Source organism: Sprattus sprattus (assembly GCF_963457725.1).
Source record: "Sprattus sprattus genome assembly, chromosome: 16".
NCBI lineage: Eukaryota > Metazoa > Chordata > Actinopteri > Clupeiformes > Clupeidae > Sprattus > Sprattus sprattus.
This window is the reverse complement of record NC_137914.1, coordinates 2,847,142-2,854,641: the sequence shown is the minus strand read 5'-3', so window position 1 is coordinate 2,854,641 and position 7,500 is coordinate 2,847,142.

Genomic DNA, 7,500 nt, shown 5'->3' with positions numbered 1-7,500 from the left:
CTCACACTCACACTGCCCCACTCACACTAACACTCACACACACACACTCACAATCACACTGCCCCACTCACACTCACACTGCTTCACTCACACTCACACTCACACACACACACTCACACTCACACTCACACTGCCCCACTCACACACACACTCACACTCACACTCACACTCACACTCACACTGCCCCACTCACACTCACACTCACACTCACACTCACACTCACACTCACACTCACACTCACACTCACACTCACACTGCCCCACACTCACACTCACACACTCACACACACACACACACACTCACACTCACACTGCCTTATTCTCTCACTCACGCACTGCCTCACACTCACAACCAATAGAACCTTGGAGGGGATGGAGGCTGGTGTTAGCGTGGAGACACCGCTGTCGTTTGACACCCCGGACGCCACCTTGAACCAGCTCCGTTTCCAAAGTCCGTAGCTGTTTTAGAGCGTTCGGGCATGAAAGAGACCTCCAGCTCTTTTAAAAAAGTCAGTGGCTGTTTTGGTGTTTCGGCTTTAAAGCTTAAGCTCTGTCCAAAGTCAGTAGCTGTTTTAGAGAGTGTGGTCTTTAAAGAGACCGCCCGTAGGTGCTGCTTTCAGAATAAACTGCTTGGGTGCAGCTCCCTTTGTCTATAAAGCAAGAAGAAAAAAAAAGCAGTGGGGTTTCAGGGTCCCCTCCACCACTTCAGGCTGTGAGGATGTTTTAAATTAGGCCTGTGTGTGTGTGTGTGTGTGTGTGTGTGTGTGTGTGTGTGTGTGTGTGTGTGTGTGTGTGTGCGTGTGTGTGTAAGGGAACACCTCTCCCTTGGGAGGGGGCTCTAATGACGCATATTTAGGGCCCTTCTGACAAGGCCTTGACACTCTACTTCACAGTCAGGCTCGCATTCCATGTTTGGTTTACCGAACCATAAAGTGATGTCTGCAGGGAGTTGGAGGCATGAGAAAGCTCTGGCCAGGAGTTAGGGTAGAGAAGTGGGTAGCAGCTATAGCCCTTTAGCGCCATCTAATGGTACTGAGAGGAACTGTGAAACGGTCTCACTTACTAATGTGAGTAGCGCTTATGTCGTAAGAGGCAATGGCTCAGTGGAGAGAGAACATTTTGCAGTTTTTTTTACATCCCCAGTTTTTTATCACAAAATGAAAGGCAGATTGTCTGCTTACTTCAGAACCTTACTACACACACACACACTAAGTTACACCTTTCTTTACACACACACTAAGTTTATATCATTAAGCTCAAAAGAAAGTATAAATTGAATAGCAGGATCTGTGGTTGTATCCTGACACCCTTACTATGCTTTTATAACTAAAATCCCCATGCACCAAGTCAGTCAATATCACTAGACATAACTAATCAAACACATACAAAATTCCCAATAGCAATACAATTAGGCTACGAACAGCACATGTGAGGCATGTCAAGGAGTGCTCCTACGGATTCTGGGTACAGCATGGGGCGCTCACAGATGCTGATGGTTGTGGAAACATTGTTCCTCATCACTATATCCATTAAGTACACATTGGCAGCCGAACTCTACCCACTCACTCTGTCTCTTTCTTCCCCTCCTAGTCTAGAGTATCTCTGCTGTGGGATGCTGCTGTAGTCTCTCCACCTGATCTACACACACACACACACACACACACACACACACACACACACACACACACACACACACACACACACACACCCTCCTAGTCTAGAGTACCTCTGTTGTGGGATGCTGCTGTAGTCTCTCCACATGACTTACTTGCAGATACCCTCGGCCTGCACCTACCCTTCCCCACCACACTTATACACTTATTCTGCCCCATACTCTGTGCTAGCATACCCGCAATGTAAATAATTGCCACCATCAACATAGTTGAATGTTCAATTACTCTAGTTACCCTTGTAATAGTAACCTACAAGCAGACTGTATACCCACTAAGCTGCTGTACAATACCTGAATATTCTCTCCCCACCTTATCCACTATGGAATGTGTATATGTCATGTATATACCATGTTATTCATTGTATGTATTGTGTACATTTACCACAGGTATGCTGGCATGCTCATCTTGATACGTGTATGATTTCATCTGCCATGTTTCTGATTGTCTAATGATTAAATAATCTTTAATGCAGGTTGAACTTCTCATAAATAATCTGTAATGCTGGTTGAATTTATTTTGAATAATCATTAATGCTGGTTGAACTTTCTTATGAATGATCTTTAATGTTTCTTGAACTTCTTATGAATGATCTTATATACAGCTTGAACTTCTTACGAATAATCTGTAATCCTGGTTGAATTTCTTATAAATAATCTGTAATCCTGGTTGAACTTCTTATGAATGATCTATAATGCTTCTCCAATGCTAGGTGTAGCCCATAGCCGCTACACTGACAGCCAACCAAAGAGGACAGCTGAGACTGTTTTCCCAACAGTTTAAGGTATAATTTATGAATGACGTAGCGTTAAGAGGGCTTTGGGAGACGTTGCCAAGCCCCGGTGCTGGCCCAGGTTTGGCCCGGTTCTGGCCCGGTTCTCGGGGGCGGGTTGACAGCCAGAATGGTTTCATAGTGAGTGTTCTCCGGGACATTCCTGAGTGGTTCTTTCATTACTGTAGTGTAGTGGGTGCGTCTGTTGTCTTTGGTGCGCTGAGTCCTTTGAAATCAGACCCGGCCCGCTGCTCACCTCCACACACACACACACACACACACACACACACACACACACACACACACACACACACACACGCGCACACACACACACACACACACACACACACACACACACACACACACACTGCACTGCTCACCTACTGAACTCGAGTCCCACTATCTGTGGCCCTCTGCCAGCATGTTTGTTTTCTTCTCAAAGCGCTGCCCTGTCAAGTCTGATTAGATTTGACATGCCGCACCCCTCCACACACACACACACCTGTGTTTTTACGCTGCACGCTACATCACATGCGGTGTGATCATGACACGGATGGTTTGTTTTTGATGTGTGTGTATGTGTGTGTTAAGTGTGTGAAGTGTGTGCGTTTCTGTTTAAATGTAAGGTCACGAGTAGGCCTACATCACTGCAAATGTGTGTGTCTACATATGTGCTTTATGTGGTATGTGTGTGTGTGTGTGTGTGTGTGTGTGTGTGTGTGTGTGTGTGTGTGTGTGTGTGTGTGTGTGTGTGTGTGTGTGTGTGTGTGTGTGTGTGTGTGTGTGTGTGTGTTCTTCAATCAGTGTGGATGAAAGGCAGTGTGTTAATTCAGCTGTTAGCGATTCAGACAGTCTGCTGTAGCCTAAGGGCCAGAGCACCTGCTTGTGTGTTATTCCCTCCCAGTGTCTTGCTGCCCTTCACTAAACTGCTGAGTTCAAGAGCACCTGGTTCTCAGGTGCAATGTTTCAAAGCAGCCAGAGCTTTGGTCCTAAAACCCATTCTGTGTCTGATGTCAGCTTCCATTGGGGAGATCGGGCAGACAGAACAGGCAGACAGTATCCTTCCAAGAGTCTCTGTTCATTTCAGACATTTCAAATATTAAATATTCTACAATACCATGGCAGTCAGAGGGTTAATGTAAGTCTTTGGGATGCTGTGAATAATGTATTATAGGCCTACATTTATTACCATTTGATTACAACTAACTATTTCCATTCAGGTAGATCATTTTTTTATTCATTCAAATGACAACGTCTCAATACGCAACCTGTTACTGACAGTTTTGCGGGGTTATGCTGAGCAAAGTCTCCCTCTGCTGGCGAGCCTAAGTCAGCAAGTTTAGTAAAAACATCTTTCAATTCAGTTGAATTTTATTTTATTTATTAAGTGCCAAAACAATACAATTGTCTCAACTGAACCAATATCTCCCATAACATCGAAATCTATTAAACAGCAATGTCATACACTTTACCAAATACTCACAATAGTTATAAAGAAAGTTATTTTAAATTTGAGTTTGTATTTGGTTCCTTAAAACAAAAGTGGGCTTTACAATTTAAAAACTAAAGTATAACCGCCTATGTCTCCATTAATATTTCATTTTGATTTGTCATTGGGTATTTTCTGTATTTCACAAGTCTTAGCGAGTGATTCACTCGGCTGAATAACGTGGTTATTCATGATTAGTCACAAATCGAGATTATGGCCGGATTCAAATGGGCGAGAGACAACCAGGACTTCCAGAACTTCAACTACGCGTAAAAAAACAAAACAAGAAAAACATCACCAGTGCCACTATAACAAACACTATCATTTAAGTACCGCACACTTCGCTGTTACAGTGGCTGAATGTGCCCCGCAGCTATGTAATTTGGGTTGTAGCACTACCTCACTGGGCCATGTTTCACAAGACCAGGTAACTTCCTTAGCCTCCTGCCACACCTGGGCTAGTTTCAAGGAGTTGCCTTTGCGCAGCTGTACAGCTGTTGCTCGGATTTAATAGCCTGAAAGCTCCTTAGCAGAGAAAATAGCACAGGACAAATTGGACATAATACTCAGGTGAGTCAAAATCACGATGCATCTGTTTAAAGTTTATATACTGCTCCAATCCATACCTTTGAATCTCATTGGTTTATGAGAAAAAGCGGTCTGAGTCTAGTCCTAAACTAGAGTCCTACTTCGGTAAAGTTTCTGTTAACTTCCAGTGAAGTATTTGAAAAGATTTTGCTCTGCACTGTTTGGAATGAGTTTCAAATAACATCTAAATTCACAAAACAGTGAAGAAATTGGTGCACGCTTTGTGGTCACTTTGCACTGGACGGATTTAGTGTTTTAATGAACTTTGCCTCGCTGAAATTGCCTGAATATTTTCAAATAGGTTAACCGTCCTAACGTTGGAACATGGGCGTCATGCAATATCCTAATATATTTCGTGGTAGGTCTTTTGTGAAGTTTTTGTGTAGGTTTATTTATGTGGTCATTGGGCCGACTAGTTTTCTTTACTAATGTCTTGCCTTTCCTTTTCTGTTCAAATCTTTGCTACGATGTACCTCCCTGATAACATTAAGCAATCGCAGCATTCCTGCATTCTGCTGCAGCTCATATTTAAGCGCTTCCTGGCTCAGGGTGCCTGCGAGGTACATCTCGGTATGCTCAGATAAGGCCGGGGCAGTTGTTATTTGATGCGCCCACGGGGAACGTTTCACCTGGTATATTAAAATTACGTAAGCCGTAACGTAAACGTAACTTCTCAAGAATTAACGTACAATTAAAGATTGTGTCAGGAGTAACCTGGGTGAAAACTGTACAGCCTAACAGTGTGAGTATTACAGACGAGCACAGGATTAGGCACAATACAAGTAATGAAGGGGTGTCACAGCAGGGGGTTTGGTCCTCTCAAAGCCATTGTTCTGCGTGTTTACGTGTAGCCGGAGCTACGGGGCAGGTAATCTTCTGATTCAGGTGATGTGTCTCCCGCGGTGTGCTGTTCGGGAGCGTGTCCTGGCTCGCTCGGAATGCAGGGATCAACCCGGAATTCCCAAGATACTCTCATTTTACAATCTCTCCTTTTCTCCACACCTTTACTGGCCTGGCTGTGTGGCATGGAGCATTGCCCTGCTGGAAAAAACACTTCTCAGAGTTGGGGAACATTGTCAGAGCAAAAGGAAGCAAGTTTTTCTTCCGGGACAACGTTGTACTCTGCCTGGCTGAGGTTTGTAAAAGACCATAAGGATTGAAAAAGCGGACTGGAGGTTCTTCTAAGTTCGTCATCTCTGATGAGTCCGATTTCACAGTAGGTGCAAGACTCTCTGGCTTGTAGGCCTCTCCAGGTCTCCGTCTAACCATCAGACGACCATGTGCAGGGCAAAGCTGAAAATTGGACTCATCAGAGAAGACGAACTAGAAGACCCTCCAGTCCGCTTTTTTCAATCCTTATGGTCTTTTACAAACCTCAGCCAGGCAAAGTACAACGTTGTCCCGGAAGAAAAACTTGCTTCCTTTAGCTCTGACAATGTTCCCCAACTCTGAGAACTGTTTTTTCCAGCAGTGCAATGCTCCATGCCACACAGCCAGGCCAGTAAAGGTGTGGATGGAGTACCACCAGATCAGGACCCTGTCATGGCCAGCCCAATTTCGAGACCTGAATCCCATAAAAAACCTCTGAAATGTGATCAAGAGGAAGATGGATGGTCACAAGCCATGAAAAGAAGCCGAGCTGCTTGAATTCTTGCGCCAGGAGTAGCATAAAGTCACCCAACGGCAATGTGAAAGACTGGTGGAGAGCATGCCAAGCAGTGATTCTTGAGACAAGGGACAAAACAGGTTTTGATTTTCCCAAAAAATATTTGGATAACTTCCAAAATATATGATTACATTTATGTCAAATGAAGTTTTGTCTATCCAAACATGTTTTGGTTCAACCTCCCAGTTGTAGATTTTTTATGTTAATTGAATGTTTGCTGGGTCAGCACTTGATTTTTGTCAACTCCATCATGAACATAAATATGCTTATGGAAATTATTTTAACTGATCTTATCAGAAATATTTTCACTTATTAGTTTTCCCAGTTCCCCTTATAATATACACAGGTCTTTAAATCATTAAAAACAAAAGTTTAGAGCCAAAGAAGTCAATGTTTAATGAGTAGAATTGAAATCATATCACGAATTACATTTGTCTTTAACCTTCAGATTTAACAGAGACATTTTTAAGCATTAAAAATACATATCTACATTGGAAATGTGTTAATCTTTGAACAAATATCCTTCAAGGAATGAAACAGATACCATTTAATAAAAAAAACTATAAAAAATATATCTGAAGGAGTTGACACTCTATATCTAAACTAGATATAATTCGACACATGAAACTTAAATAGCAATAAAAATGCATAGGAAGTGATATTTTTGTTATAAACAACATTAAAATGATTAAATTGGACACTAAGATGGCCTTAGTCAACACCATCAGAGAAAGTCAACACCATCAGACACAAATTTTGATGGTGTTGGATGGTGTTTTGATGGTGTTGACGCCTGATGGTGTTGACAAAAAAAGTACATTTCTCCTTATATCACACAAGATTCTCACAGGAGCCATCTTGTTTATCATCTGTTGATCATGGTCCAGCCAATCTATATAAATAAACACTAGATTGCAGAACATTTTACTCTAATGTTGACTCTTTAGCCATTTTGGAGTTGATGCGCTATGGTTGTGACACGTGCATATTAGTAAATAGATATGAAAAACAAAGTATTATTAAAAACTTACCAGACCTCAAATTTTCTCATGTCACCAGGAAGACCAAGGAGGAAGGAAAGGGGTCCTTTGAGTTAAAGCTGCACTAAATTATTCCTGATTTTTTCCCCAATTTAAAAAAGTCTGATGGTGTTGACGAAAACTCTGGACACATGTTCAACTGACCAGAAAGTACATTTAAAATGTTTCAAAATATATATTTTTAATGTTTGTGAAATAAATACTATGTTATTTACATATGATATAGATAAAGTTCAATTTTATATCACTTTTCAGACTTTTTAAAGCATTGGAGTG